General features: G+C 40.1%; 1 protein-coding gene and 1 long non-coding RNA gene across 2 annotated transcripts in view; one reads left to right on the top strand and one right to left on the bottom strand.

Annotated features, from left to right (window-relative positions):
• LOC123759123 (uncharacterized) overlaps positions 1-9,043 on the bottom strand; it is a 145,536-nt gene extending 136,493 nt beyond the window's left edge. Inside the window, exon 1 of the mRNA XM_069325023.1 lies at positions 8,932-9,043. The gene's annotated coding sequence lies outside the window, so the exon portion shown is untranslated. The remainder of the gene's footprint in view (positions 1-8,931) is intronic.
• Positions 1-16,486, top strand: part of LOC138364941 (uncharacterized) — a 508,777-nt gene extending 492,291 nt beyond the window's left edge. The window contains exons 2-4 of the long non-coding RNA XR_011228636.1: positions 11,638-11,780; positions 13,013-13,218; positions 14,604-16,486. This is a non-coding gene — a long non-coding RNA (uncharacterized lncRNA). The remainder of the gene's footprint in view (positions 1-11,637; positions 11,781-13,012; positions 13,219-14,603) is intronic.
• Positions 16,487-16,707: the final 221 nt, after the last annotated feature.

The raw sequence follows: 16,707 nt of genomic DNA, 5'->3' as shown, positions 1-16,707 counted from the left end.
ATTTCGAGCGGGAAGATCGTGCCTCTCACAGCTACTTGAGCACTACGACAAAGTCACTGAGGCATTAGAAGAAAAACAGAATGCTGATGTGATATACACGGACTTCGCAAAGACTTTCGATAAATGTGACCATGGCGTGACAGCACACAAAATGAAGTCAATGGGAATAACCGGTAAAGTAGGACGCTGGATACTCAGTTTTCTGTCAAACAGGACTCAGCGAGTAATGGTCAACCATATAAAATCTAGTCCAAGTGCAGTTAAAAGCTCTGTACCTCAGGGTACAGTCCTTGCACCGCTGCTTTTCCTTATTCTCATATCAGATATAGACAAAAATACAAGTCACAGCTTCGTATCATCCTTTGCAGATGACACAAAAATCAGTATGAAAATTACCTCGGCTGAAGACATTGAAAAATTTCAAGCTGATCTTAATAAAGTTTTCGAATGGGCATCAGAAAATAACATGATGTTTAACAGTGATAAATTCCAGGTACTTAGGTATGGTAAAAATGAGAACCTTAAACATAATACAGAGTACAAAACACAATCAAATGTACCCATAGTAGGAAAACAGCATGTAAAGGATTCGGGAATAATAATGTCTGACGACCTAACGTTTAACCCTTAACATGCTCGGGGTCTAATATCCTGCTATCCACACAGGCGCATGTCATTTTGAAAAAAAAAAAAAATTTTTTTTTTTTGCTAATCTGTTAAGTTTTGTTCACTGATCACGGGAAAAATAAAAAAAAAATTCTATTGTACTTACTTTTGTTGCAATAGAGCCGAGAAGCTCTGCGATGACGTCACAATCTGCATGTTCGCTCATGCAGTACACGCCCGGGAGGTGTTGCGCGCGGTCCTCAAACAGCCAGAGTTGCCACAAATATATTTTCGCGCTATTTATTTACAATGTCTAAGCGCATTTTATCTAATTTTTTTTCACTAATTGTGTTTCAAATACTGTTTGAACATATTTTGTATCAATAATTGTTGCATATTTGAGCATACACAGGCGCACACAAATGTTTTCAATTACGGCAATATAATATGTCATTACAGTCTATTATATTATATGTTCTACTTATATGTTTACATATTTACACACTCGCACACGCTATACACACTTTGAAGCACACTTAGAAGATTTCTAGTAGTGGTAGTCATTGAAGCAGTCGACAGCACATAATGGGATACCACACGTTTCACACCATGTTTGCACAAGCTTCCGTTTCTTGTCTCTACGTGTCGTTGTTTTACACACCAAGCAATCACGTTGGGCTATTGCACGCTTCACACCAGGTGGCAAATACTTAAGTTTGTGTGCTAGGAAGCCTTCAGTGTGAGCGAGGCGTGGAGTACCAGCATGCTGCAACAGTGGGTTTATGATGGGCCGCTGAATACCTGGGACATCTTTTGCAAACTTTCCTAATAACTGTATTGCAGCATCAAATACAAAGTCACGGAAAGTGGGCTTACGTCCAGTTCTCACAAGGTACATGTTGAAACAGTTCAGCATGCTCATGTCCACAAGATGGAAGAACACTTTTTTCGTCCACCTACATGTCTTCCGCACACACTCTGCAGTGCCAATCATCATGTCTGATTTATCAATCAACCGCATGTTGATATTATAGTCTAAAACACAGTCTGGCTTATATAGTGGTGCGTTTGTTTTATGGCTCACTTTCCCACTGTTCACCATTGTTCCATCATGAATTGTTGTCAACAAGTTCACCTCTCTTTTGTCTTTCCACCGAACTGACAGAATGTTATCACTTTTCCTTCTCTGACACTCACCAACTGCAATGTCGTTGTCAAACACAGGCATTTCCCTTCGTTGTGGCTTTACTGTACCAACCAATCCGGTTCTATTTTCTAGCAAGAACCGAGCTAGCAAGGGACTTGTATAGTAATTATCTGTGTATAAAATGTGTCCCTTGTTCATCCACGGAGCCATGATGGTCTTCACTACACTCCCCGAGAATCCATGTTCGTCGTTACCGGGAATGTCTACATCACTAGCCGAGTACAGAATCATGTGTAACACGTATCCTGTCTCACAATCACAAAGAACAAAAAAATTCAGGCCAAATCGGTTTCGTTTTGAGGGAATGTACTGTTTGAATGGAACACGTCCCTTGAAAAGTATGAGAGATTCATCAACCACCAGCTTCTGTGCTGGTACGTAAAAATCTCTGAATTTTCCAATAACATCATTCATGTAGTGCCTCACTCGCCACAGTCTATCATCAGGTGTTCGGTCCTGAACACTTCCAAAATGTAGACACCTGAGGAGTATCTGAAACCTGTCTCGTGACATATATTTCCCGAATAAAGGTGTTGGTATTGTCTTGTCCTTGCTCCAATAGTCATTTATTGCATGTTTGTGACAGTGCTTCATCAACAAACAGAGTGCCAAAAACACATACATTTCCGCCACTGTGGTATTTTTCCAACGCTGCAGTCGTGAAAATTCTGTGATTTCCCTCTCAATCAGGTAAGCAGCATGCAGGTTCGTTTGGTGTACAATGTATTCCATGAGTGGTTCATCATAGAATGCTGTAAAATATTCCATCTCAGCCATGTCCTCACCTTGATTAGGGAAAAGGTTTGTAATCCCTACATCTTTATCGTCAAAGTGAGGAATATTAGGAATAAAATCGTCACCATCACTCCACTCAAGTATACCAGGCGTCCTGCGAGATGCAGAGGAAAGACGGCGAGGAAGCGATGCATACCGGCGACCAGGAGCTGAATACCGTCTGCGAGAAGCACGGCGGCTACATGCACGTGAGGTGGGTGCACGTGAGGTGGGTGCATGTGAGGTGGGTGCACGTGAGGTGGATGCACTTGAGGTGGATGCACGTGAGGTGGATGCACGTGAGGTGGATGTACGTGAGGTGGATGCACGTGAGGTGGATGCACGTGAGGTGGATGCACGTGAACACGAGGGTCTTGGTCCCTCATGTGGTGCCATGCGGTGGCGCTTGGCTGGGCGAGATGCTGCTGACGCGACAATTTCTCGCCCAGTTACACCACTGGTACCAGCCACAGGCTCAATAAAACTTTGATCTGAGTCACTAAACCCAGAAAAGGAGTCACCTCCCTCTGACTCGTCACCCTCAAACAGAAAATATCCACAGGAACTGTGAGGTCGTGGTAGAATTGGGGTAGAAAATGGGCGAGGAGGCATGGGAGAGCGTATAGGCCTCGCCATGGCATGGCGGTCATTCTCACTTTCACTGCTGCTGCTACTATCTCCCGACAACTGTGTATAATCCTCATCGTTGTCTGAATCGTCAAACACACTTTCTTCACCTTCAGAGAATAATTTGTGGGCTATTTGCTCTGGGGTGAGGGACTGAGTGGTGCGTGCCCGTGAGGCGTTTGACCGTGCGCTCGCCATGGTGACTCTCGCTAAACTGAGGCCTCCCATGCCATCGGAGCGTGAGCTGGATTTTTTTCAAAATGGCCGCTGTTTACTAGAGCCCCTGGGCAGCGTATGGGACCCCCAGCTACACCGCGGGCCATTCAAATCGTGCGCGGTACCCATACACTTCATATGAAGTGAAGCGCAGTTGACTGGTAAAACGATTTACACTTCATATGAAGTGATGCGCACTTTAAGGGTTAAGGAGCATAACCAAGCAAATATTGCGACAGCCAGAAAAATGATAGGATGGATTACGAGAACTTTCAAATCCAGGGATCCCATCACAATGGTTGTACTCTTCAAGTCACTTGTGTTGTCCCGTCTTGAGTACTGCTCAGTACTCACTTCCCCCTTCAGAGCAGGAGAGATTGCTGAAATAGAGGGAATACAGAGAACATATACGGCAAGCATAGACGCGATAAAGCACCTAAATTATTGGGATCGTCTCAAAGCCCTCCAAATGTACTCACTAGAAAGAAGACGAGAGAGATATCAAATAATATACACCTGGAAGACACTGGAGGGCCAAGTACCAAATCTACACAGTAAAATAACAACGTACTGGAGTGAATGACATGGAAGAAAATGCAGAATAGAACCAGTGAAGAGCAGGGGTGCCATAGGCACAGTCAGAGAACACTGTATAAACATCAGAGGTCCCCGGTTGTTCAACACCCTCCCAGCAAGCATAAGAAATATTGCCGGAACAACCGTGGACTTTTTCAAGAGGAAACTAGATTTATTCCTCCAAGGAGTGCCGGACCAACCGGACTGTGGTGGGTATGTGGCCCTGCGGGCCGCTCCAAGCAACAGCCTAGTGGACCAAACTCTCACAAGTCAAGCCTGGCCTCGGGCCGGGCTTGGGGAGTAGAAGAACTCCCAGAACCCCATCAACCAGGTATCAACCAGTATTGTCTGTCGTAATTAATGGTCAGTGGGCCGGGTAATTGACGTGTTTCAGGAAGTCAAAGTAATTAACCTCGATCCTTGTTTGATCGACTCACACGAATGCTCCATTGTTCCATTAACGTAACGTCATTATTTATCTGTCCGGAAGTACCAGCACTTGATTGACTCGTGGGAGGAGTAACGTCATTTTAGAATAACATAAACGTGGAGCTAATTACTGTTATTAGCCACCTGAATTGGTCTGAGTATGGAAGGCTTAGACGGAATTCATACCTTAATGTAAATTGCTGAGCCAGTGTGAAAGGTTGCGTATTTTTATTGTTTAATTATTGATCTTGAGGATAATAATTAATTACTCTAAAGGTAATCACGAGTGATTACCGTTCTCTTAGCACTTTGGACATTGTAAATCAGAGTTTACCATCGCTGAGTGATTAGTAACCGATTAACGTAAATTAACGTAACTAGTAAAGAGATTAATCAGCTGTCTGGTAGTACAGGGATTAATTAATGGGATTTTCTCACTGAATGCTCGACATGTAGAGTGTTGTGTAATTTCTGCGTTACTAGTGACAGTTGTAAGAGTTATTAAATTAACGTAAATGTTATTTTGTTATTAACGTAAATGTTATTGTGTTATTAACGTAAATCAATTGTTATTGATTGTTGATCGTCCGTGGCACGGAGTGTTAACATAAGGATTAATTTGAGGAAGGGTTGCTGGAGTTGCCAGTGAACCCATTAGTTATTGTTGTCATTGAAAGACTACTGATTTGATTGCATTGCATCCGCCATTGCAGGTGTAGACTGCACTGAGGCGTAGAACAGTTAGGAGGTTACTGGAGACGTGTTTCAAAACCCACTGTGTCATTTGTTGTAATTGTGATTATAGATCTGTTAGTTCTTGTTTCTTGATTGATGCCTCTGTGTTCACGCTTATATTCGAGTTAGTTCATTATGCAGTCCGAGGGGCTGGTGTCTAGCTGTCATTGATAGTGTCACAGGAAGGATTTCGAGTAACGTCATTGACATTTCTTTTTGTTTTGTTGTAGTAGTTAGTACTTTATTGAATAAACTAAGTTGTTATGGTTAACACTGTCTTTTCGTTACACCCCACACATTATTATTGTTATGCATGTGTTCTTCACACTCGACTAATAAAATTGAGACCGATTCTGAGTTTTGGACCAAATATACGGCACCACACAATAAATTATTGTTGTGAGCCCAGGACCTACTCGTTAGATTCGCTTCGGCGATTGGCGAAGGTCGACGACCAAGTGGAGGGGATTTCAATTTTCATTGGGGTCTCGGCGTTTGCTCGCGCCTAGTCAATTGTTCATACATGGTCCCAAAGTGAGGAATGAGCTGCTTACTACACTGGTGTGTTAGCTAAGCAAGTCCTTCCTCAGGCGACCTAATTGAATATCACGACAGGAATAAAGGTTAAAGAATAAAGAAAATTCTTAGAAATTTTCCGAGCTCAATTCCTTATACCAATTTCATTTATTCCACCACTTAAAACTCTCACAATATCTATGTAAAAATAAATACCAAATTCCACTTACTTTGGCTCTGGGGACGTGGACAAGGTGCGCTGTGACATCATCAGGGGCTGGTCGCCCGTGCGTGACACGCCCAGACACGGTCGCCCGGGCCATTCAAGCATCAGATGTTGGCACAAATATATTTTCAATTATCTGTTTTATGTATTTCCAATTTGGTTTTATTTGTTTGTTTTTTTATCGTATATGATGCATATTTGTATCCTTTACAATATGTATACAGCAGAATGTTCATAATGTTCCATGAAACTGTGATACATATGTCAGTAATGTGTCAACAATAAATGTTTATTGTTGCAATATTACGTGTTAAAAATTCACTAAAATTACAATATGTACAGTTTCACACACTATTTACACAGTAACACACTGTATTACACACTAAGTACTTCGGAAGTGAGTAATAATCAATGAAGTAGTTCAGGGTACACAGCGCGACTTCGCTCTCGTTGCACCAGGTACAGATAGAATTTCGCTTCCTGTTTCTTTGTTCTGTGTGTGTGCAAATAACGCACTCATGTACACCCTTGGCATTAGTACCTGTAGGTAGTATGTAGCCAAGCTTGTAAAATGTAAGGTAGTCGTGAAAAGATCACCTTGTAAGGTCCCACACAAGAAGAGATTCAGCCAGCCTCAAAGAGTGTCTGTCAGTCTGGAAGAGATTCAGCTAGCCTCAAAGAGTGTCCGTCAGTAAAGAAGAGATTCAGCTATTCTTGAAAATATCTATGGAAAACACCACCATGGAAGCCGCTAACACTGCTCATCTATGCTACTTGTATCAGATGCATCATCACTGAATGCAGAAAACGATTCATCTATGTATCATCTAAATAAATTGGAGATAGCATAGATGGGCAAGGGTGGCGCTCAGAGCTACAACTGGATACGCTCGCTGTATCGTCCTCATAGGTGCTGTAACACTTGCATCTGATCTTTGTGTTAGGTCCTATTGCGTCTAGCTTCACCAATATTATGACCCTTATATTCTTCAAACATTAAGGTTTGAATTTCACCGACAAAGCACGATCTTTCAACTCGCGTCGGACAGGTGTTTGGGAGCCAGAGGCGCGTGTGCCACTTGGTACTAGCCCAGCCACCAGGCCCTAGGGCATAAGGGGAATTTTTTCCTAGATGGCTACCTCTCACTGGAGGTCCTAAGAGTTCATTTCGTACACAACCAACCTCGCACACATTTAGAATGGGTACGAAAAAATCAAAATGAGCTTTCTCGGTTGGCAAACCGCGTATTCTCGGTTGGCGCAGTTAAGTGGTTAAGGAGAGCGTTTGGGATCTTCTCTGATGTAGGTTCGAACCATCTTCATGGCCCTTGTGGATTTATTTATTTATTTAATTTATATACAAGAAGGTACATTGTGTTTGAGAATACATAGCATAGTATTTACAATCTTGTAAAGCCACTAGTACGCGCAGCGTTTCGGGCAGGTCATTATCTAACTATTACCTAACAGATAATTTTAAGTAGGTAAATTCTAGCAGAATTAATAAAATGATAACAGATACATTGCAAGAAAAAAAAATGAGATGAGAGAGAATAGTAAGTATATTAAAGCACATTGGTATATTAAAGCTCTGGTTGATTACATTGACAACTTGATTGTTAATTTAAACAAGATTAACAGACACCATACAGCAGCTTGATAGCACATATAAGAAGACAGCAATGATCACAATGGTAAAGCCATTATTCATTTATTACTCTTATGTTCTTTGTACACAATCTTTTGAATAATAATAATATTTTTAATATTATTATTTATACACATAAAATCACACTAACGTGATATATATCAATGAGAAAATTCACTCGGGCTGTGAGGCGATGCGAACCTGCAATGTTTGCGTCACCTCACAGCCCCAGTGGATCGTTCATTGATGTACATCTCCTTAGTGCGATTTTCTGTGTATCTGAAGATGGGCATACGGTGTTCAACTACAATACTTAACCCCTTCACCTGAGTGCTTAGGGGCCTTACTATGGTATTTGTGCTTGGGGCTCTACTACCCAAAATCACTTACGTCCTCTAATTACTCAACACAAAGCTGCTATTAGGACAATATCCAACTCTGGCCCCAGGCATCACTCGGTACCCCTACTCAAATCTCTGAATATGTTAGACATTAAGTCACTGCACATTCTCTCATGTGTATTATACATATATAAAACGCTAAACTATAATGCCAATCCTGATCTCAAAAGCTTCATAGAAGGATGTAACAGAACCCATGAGCACCACACCAGAAATAAATACAGTTTTGATATTCCTAGAGTACGACTTAATCAAACTAGAAATGCTCTACAAATCAAGGGGCCCAGAATGTAGAATGACCTTCCCAACCATGTTAAAGACTGTACCTCTCTCAACCAGTTTAAGTCAAAAACGAAGCTATACCTAATAAATTCCCTGTAACCTACCTTACCCTTCTATTGTCAACCAATGTCTGTTTTTTTTAAGAGCGCTGTTTGTTGACATAATTGTATTTGTGCTGCTTTTTCATCTATGTTTTCATTTCTTGTTTTCATTCTACTCATTATGCTCAATTAGTATTAAGCTTGTCATTGAAGTTTATCATGCCCGAAATGCTTTGCGTAATAGTGGCTTTAGGCATTGTATGTACTAGCTCTACCTATAAGTCAACCAATCTTTGTAAAAATTTATTGTATGTATGTACCTTACCTAAATAAAAAATTATTATTATTATTATTATTATTATTATTATTATTATTTACGTAAAACTTGGACTGGCTTCAGGACTTCATGTGATATCAGTAGAAATCTGATTGTAAGACTTTTAGGAAGTCAGTGGTGGTACAGTGGTAGAGTATGCAGCTGGCAATGCCTTGGTCGTGGGTTTGCAACACCACACAGTCCCAGTAGATTTTCTCTATTATTATTATTATTATAAAATTTATCATATTCGATAGGCCAATGTCCACACCCCAACAATTGCATGCTGGGGTGTAAGATAATGGTGGAGCAGAAGTACTCCAGTACTTACGGAGTTTGATGAGAGTGCGAGGAACAAGGTGGTCAGGTGGAGCCAGTGACTCCTTCCTTCAACAGTTTTGTCTCTCCCTCGTGGTATATCCTCAATGTCTTCAGTGGTGTGGCCTCACCACACACTTACACTGCCATAGGTGTCCTGAGAGTACTGTGGGAGGGACAATTTAGCGGGTATTGTGGACACAGGTCTTTAAGACAGGCGAACTTCACCAGCCCTGGACACGTCTATAGCAACCTTTGTTGTGATGACGTCACTCGCTCGCTCGCTTACCCGCCACGTTGCTTTTCCCATTTTCTTTGGTTACTGATCTTTGCTGACGTTTAACTTGAGAGCCACTAATACTGGTGGCCTCAACGAGGACAGGAAGTTGGCGGCTTGTCAAAGGTCCTGCCCATTTGCCTGGATGATCTTTTCTATCTGTATTTTAAAACCCAGTAGAGTTTTGGTGTTTACCTTACCTACTCCTTGGCGGGTAGGCTGTTCTACGGGTTTACAACCATACGGGTGAAGAAGCCTCTCCTGTTTTCTGTCCTACATTGTGGCTTGTTGAGCTTGAACCCGTTGCTCCTCGTTCGTATTACATCTGACCTTTTGAAGAAAGTGTCCGGATTGACATCGTCCAAATTGTTGACTTGTGATGGACTCTACTACCGGGACCGTGGACTGTACTACCAGGACCCTGGACTGTACTACCGGGACCCTGGACTGTACTACCGGGACCCTAGACTGTACTACCGGGACCCTGGACTGTACTACCGGGACCCTGGACTGTCAACCCGTTCTCACACAAGACAGTACATATATGACTAGTGCTTAAAGTCAATATGTGGAATGTGATTTAGTACATATGTGATATATTCCCAAAACTCTACCTCACGTACCAATTTACGTCTCACAGTACTCGTCCATCAACGTAGATAGCTGAATAGTCGTGATTGGTTCAATTATAACGAAAATTGTAATTTTCAGGTCCCACATGGGTTGTGAAATTCACCTACTATTGTCCATGCTCTTATAATATTACAGATCAGCTACATCCTATTGAAGGCTCGTAGTTTTGTTTTGAGAAATATTAGTTGTTCTTAGTAAATTATAATAAGCACAATAAATTATTACATAGAATAAGTGCTTCACCAATCAATATTATATACCATAGTTTGTGCTTTAGAAATCTTTAAAGAATGTTTTGTAGGAACGCTAACAGAAAACGATGTTATGTTGGAATGTATATAGGGTAAACTACTGCAAACAGGATGGTATGGTGTGGATTATTGGAAACTATAGGATTAGTATAGGGTCCACTACCACCTGTTAGGTGGGTAAGGGGTCCAATAACACCCGCAGGATGAGTATGGGGGTCACATCCACCCACAGGAATGGTATGGGGATCACTTCCACCCACAGGAAGGGTATGGGATCCAATACCATCCACTGGATGTGTATTGCGTCCACTACCACCGACAGGATGGGTATGGGCTCACAACCACCCACAGGATAGGTATGGGGTCCAATACCACCCACAGGATGAGTATGGGGTCCACTATAACCCACAGGATGGGTATGGGGCTCCAACCACCCACAGAATAAGTATGGGGTACAATAACACCCACTGGATATGTATGGCATCCATTGCCCCCACAGGATGACTATAGGGTACAGTATCGCCCACAGGATTAGTATATAGGGTTCACTGCCGCCCACAGAGTCGGTATGGGGTCCACCGCCACCCACAGGGTCGGTATGGGGTCCACTACCGCCCACAGGGTCGCTATGAAGTCAACTACCGTCCACAGGGTCGGTAGGGGTCCACTACCGCCCACAGGGTCGGCAGGGGGTCCACTGCCACCCACTGGGTCGGTAGGGGGTCCACTGCCGCCCACAGGATCGATAGGGGGTCCACTGCCGCCCACAGGGTCGATATGGGGGGGGTCCACTACCGCCCACAGGATCGATAGGGGGTCCACTGCCGCCCACAGGGTCGGTAGGGGGTCCACTGCCGCCCACACGTTCGGTAGGGGTCCACTGCCGCCCACAGGGTCGGTAGGGGGTCCACTGCCGCCCACAGGATCGATAGGGGGTCCACTGCCGCCCACAGGGTCGATAGGGGGTCCCTTACCGCCCACAGGGTCTCTATGAAGTCAACTACCGCCCATAGTGTTTGTATAGTGTCCACTATCGCCCATAGTGTTATTATGGGGTCCACTACCCCTCATAGGGTCGGTATGGGGGTCCATTACTACCCACAGGGTGTGTCTGGGGTCTATTTTGGCAATACTGCTTTTCCAATCTCATTTGTTGTTCAATGTAAAATATTTGTTGCTCGACTTGCAACAATTTATATATATATATATATATATATATATAGTATAGTGCCTTTGCAATAATGTACCAATGTGTGTATTTTCATAACTCGTTTTAAATTGTTGAAAAATAAATAACTACATTGTGAATGCAAGTCAATGTTTACATGCTAAATCAGAGTTGCCAGATTCCGCTTAAAATAGCAAATTGTGCTTATTTTCAAAGCTTGAGAATTTAGCTTTAAAGTAGTTAAAAAACTACGAATTTCGCAATTTGCTATGTACTTTAGTGTACTATTTTAAAATAAGGTTGGTTTTTAAGCTGCAAGTCATATGAATCTCAAAAAAAGTATATTATTAACAATCTTATCTCCATAGTTCACTAGTTTCTGTAAATCAGATCTGGTAACTGTAGGCCAAGTACTGGAAGACTCAAGACACAATGTGTTGAAGCTATTCTCTTTGAAGAAGTCATCTCGACAGGATCTTCCAGCTCCAGCTATAAAACTTCACCAAACATGGATCTACCTAGTACATCAAATGGTAAGGAATTACTAAACTGTACAAAGTTTTATGCTAGAACATTTGTTACAGTCCCCTGTTCTATGTGTACTCCATCACATAGTGACGGAGTATGTGGGAATAATTTTGTTAACACTGTCCATTTGACATGGTGGTGGTGTATGGTGCTGGTGGTGTATGGTGCTGGTGGAGTATGATGCTGATGGTGTATGATGCTGATGGTGTATGATGCTGATGGTGTATGATGCTGGTGTATGGTGCTGGTGGTGTATGATTCTGGTGGAGTATGATGCTGATGGTGTATGATGCTGATGGTGTATGATGCTGATGGTGTATGATGCTGGTGGTGTATGGTGCTGGTGGTGTATGATGCTGGTGGTGTATGGTGCTGGTGGTGTATGATGCTGGTGGTGTATGGTGCTGGTGGTGTATGGTGCTGGTGGTGTATGGTGTATGATGCTGGTGGTGTATTATGCTGATGGTGTATGATGCTGGTGATGTATGATGCTGATGGTGTATGATGCTGGTGGTGTATGATGCTGGTGGTGTATGATGCTGGTGGTGTATGGTGCTGTTGGTGTATGATGCTGGTGGTGTATGGTGCTGGTGGTGTTTGATGGTGGTGGTGAATCTGACACTGTCATATATATATATATATATATATATATATATATATATATATATATATATATATATATATATATATATATATATATATATATGAGGGGTACCACCTCTGGTGCAAGTGTAGGGACCCATAGCCTCGGAGAAGAAAATAAAGAGTACTCAGAGAAGACCTTGTGGATCCTCACTGAACACTTTCATATTTTCTTCTCCTACCACCCTTATTCTTTTGGTATGTGTGTATATTTATCTAACTTTATTTGAAAACGTCATTACACAAAAAAAGTTACAATATTGATTAATATATATATATATATAATTTTTTTTTTCTTCCAATAATATAGTATTTGCTTGAAATTAACAGCCTGGTCAATCAGGCTGTTGGATTCAACTCCTCTCAGTTTTGTTATACGAGTTACAGCATGGTTAATCACATCCAAAATTAAAGTTATTTCCAGATGCAGTCCTAAAATTTTTAACATTGCTCTCACTAGTGTTAATGTAGATTATTTCATAATTTAAATAATATATTTAATTACTGTAGTACATTTTAACAACAATTTAACTTATAATTTTTGCAGCATAGGTCATTTGAATATAAGTATTTTATTAGAAACTATTTCCTTCAGGTCTTCAGGGAAAATTCTTGAGGAGATGCACAAACTGCAAACAATGTGTGCATGTCCGAAGCAATGTTTGCAAGTTCTGCCAGTGTGACTTCCGAAACAGTAGAGAATTAATGAAGAAAGAAGAGGAAGCCCGTTTTCTACTTAAAGGCAAGAAGGCTTTAGAACGAAATACAGCAAGCCGGGTTCTACGAAGGATTGAAAATCAGGTATTGAAGTTTGTCTACATCTGTTGTATTCATTTGTATTCTTCTTATGCTGAACTTGCTTGATAAGGTATAGAATCAACATGAATAATGCTGTACAGTACTTACATACTATTTGTTTATTTATTTATATACAAGTTAGCACACTGGGATTATGAGAGTACATAGCATTGATGTTTTTACATTCTTGTAAAGCCACTAGCACACAGTGTTTTGGGCAGGTCCTTAATCTAACAGATAATTTTAAATAGGCAATTTAAAGCTTAAATGGAAAAAAATTGGCTGGTACATTGTAAGAAAGTATCACAAAGATTACTATGTACATTAAAGTAAAATTTGAGGGTTATCAACATATAAATTGTAGCATAATTTGAGGAATATTTCAAGGTATAATATAGTAAGATATGCATTCAATATAACAATCATGATATAAGGTGATAGCAATGATTACAATGGAAAAGTTGTATGGTTTAGGCACATATATTCTGGCATTGGATTTCATAAGATACAGTGCGAGTTTAATACACTAGTTAGGAAACTATCAAGAAAAAATTTAGGTACTTTTTGGTTTTATTTTTTAAAATGGCAGAAGTTGGACAGTTTTTAAATTTGTTAGCGAGTGAGTTCCATAGACAAGGTCCCTTTATTTGCATAGTGTATTTACACAGAATAACTTTGACTCTGGGGATATCAAAGATATTTATATATATATATATATATATATATATATATATATATATATATATATATATATATATATATATATATATAATTTCAATTCAATCATCTCTGTCATTGATGTATATGGCAAAAAGTGTGTGGCCCAATACAGCACTATGTCTTAACGTAATGGGTCCAAGGGCCCATAAGGTCTCGACAGCATTAAGGGCCCTTTAGCAAACCAGTGTGCTGGGGCCCCTATGACACCCATGACGTCTTTGTATCATTTCAAGTTTGTACATGTACTTCTTAAGATATGGGCACCATACAACTGCTGCATATTCTAGCTTTTGTCTAAAAAAATCATGAACAATTTATTTATTATTTATCCATGAATGCCAGAACTAAACCCTGTGGTACTCCACTCGTGACATTTCTCCAGTCCAATACATTGCCTCTGATTACTGCCCTCATTTTTCTATCAGTTTGAAATTTTTTAATCCATGTTAGAAGCTTACCTGTCACCCCTCCAATATGTTCCAGTTTCCAGAACAAACTCTTATGTGGAATTCTGTTGAATGCCTCTTTTAGGTCCAGATAGATGCAGTCAACCCAACCATATCTTTCCTGTAAAATTTCTGCGGCTCGATCATAGTAACTGATTAAATTTGTTACACAGGATCTTCCATTTCAAAATTTTTTATTTTTTATTTTTATTTTTTTTCCAGCACGCACAAGGAAGCTTGATGCAGATAAACTTACATTAGGATCAGAAGGTGATAGCGATAATGCCTTGGAAAAAAATCCTGACGAGCTACAAGTGCAGCAGGTGCATAAAGTCCAAAAAGTACCGCAGGTGCAAGAAATTCAACAAGTACAAAAAGTTCCGCAGGTGGAACATTTACAAAAAGTTCCGCAGGTGCAACAAGGGCTACCATTAGCAATCATTCAGAAACAGCAAGAAGTACAAGTAGTAAAATTTGAACCACAGGGAACTACACCAGGAAAACAGTGTAGTAACAACGGAATGGGAATTTTAAAATACCTGAGGAAACAGGTAAAAAAGGACAAACAATAGAAATGGTTCCTTACACCTTATTATTTGGTAGTTTATAGGTATTTTACTTATAATACTTTATATTATGTCTACAGTTTATAATTTAGTTTACAGTTAATTTACTTTTCAACTTCCATATCTTACATGAAGGATTTTTACTGTTTTTCATTTTTAAAACCTTATTAGTATCATTTATAGTTTAGTGTCAATTCACTTATAATACAATATATGGAATAATTTACTAAATTCATTTAACTATAATAAATTTAAATAAACATTTTTACCCCAGGATGAGTTTCAGTCACCCTACCCAAAAAATTAATGTTTCTTTATTACTAATCTTGTGAGAGGTAGCTTATTGTGCAGCCCATACTCATTCTGTGAGTGTTAGTTTATTGTGCACCCCATAGTCATCATGTCACCCAAGCCTGCTGCAGCTGCACCTGAGGGGTGGTGTAGGGAACCATTAGTGTACTATTATGATTTGAGAGAGAGAATGCTCTGTGGACAGAGCATCAATATGGCTTAAGGCATTGAGCTTTGCCTCAAGATGAAGCTTAGGCTGATCTCTGATTTGCTTCTTGGGAGTCTTCATTTACGTGCACCCCATACTCAACCACTTTGTAGTAATTAATTGTGCAACCCATACTCATCCTGTTACCAGTAGTTTGTGCAACCCATACTTATCCTGTGATCCCTATCCCTCTACTTCAAGTCCCTCAAGGGGCGCACGAATTCAGTTTGGCATACTGCATCCTGCCTTCCCATCCCTAGCTACTGACCCATCACAATATTTTATTTTATTTTATTTATATATATACAAGTAGGTACATTGGGGTTGTGAGAATACATTGAATAGTACAGTATTTACAATCTTGTAAAGCCACTAGTATGCGCAGCGTTTCAGGCAGGTCCTTAATCTAACAGATAATTTTAAGTAGGTAATTTCTATCAGAATTGATAAATGATAATAAATACATTGTTTACATACATACATTACAAATACATACATATAAGCTCAAAAGCTTCATTGAAGGTTGTAACAGAACCCATGAGCACCACACCAGAAATAAATACAGTTTTGATATTCCAAGAGTACGACTTAATCAAACTAGAAATGCTCTACAAATCAAGGGACCCAGAATGTGGAATGATCTTCCCAACCATGTTAAAGACTGTACCTCTCTCAACCAGTTTAAGATAAAAATTAAACACTACCTAATAAATTCACTAACCTACCTTACCCCTCTATTGTCAACCCATGTCTGTTATTTTTTTTTTTTTTTTAATCAACACTGTTTGTCAACCTATTGTATTTGTGCTGCTTTTTCAGTCATGTTCCCTCTTTTTTTTATCTTTATTTGTATTTGTTCTCAACACATTTTATTCTTTATGCTCAATTAGTATTAAGTTCTAGATATTAATGTTTTTCCTGCCCGAAACGCGTTGCGTAATAGTGGCTTTAGGCATTGTATGTACTAGCTCTATATATCGATCCATTAATGTAACATTACTTGTATGTATGTACCTTACCTGAATAAACATATTTATTTATTTATTTATTTATTTATACAAGTTTAACTCTGGGGATATGAAAGAGATATTTATTTCTGGTGTGGTGATAATGGGTCCTATTACATCTGTCCAGGAAGAGTTTCAGAGCAGGATTTGCATTTAAGAACAGAGTTTTGTAAATGTAGTTGACACAAGAGAATTTATGGAGTGAGATTATGTTTAGCATGTTTAGGGAGTTAAACAAGGGGGCTGAGTGTTGT

This window comes from Procambarus clarkii, chromosome 15, assembly GCF_040958095.1.
Source record: "Procambarus clarkii isolate CNS0578487 chromosome 15, FALCON_Pclarkii_2.0, whole genome shotgun sequence".
NCBI lineage: Eukaryota > Metazoa > Arthropoda > Malacostraca > Decapoda > Cambaridae > Procambarus > Procambarus clarkii.
The sequence above is the reverse complement of the archived record's forward strand: the minus strand, read 5'-3'. Positions and strand labels throughout refer to the sequence as shown.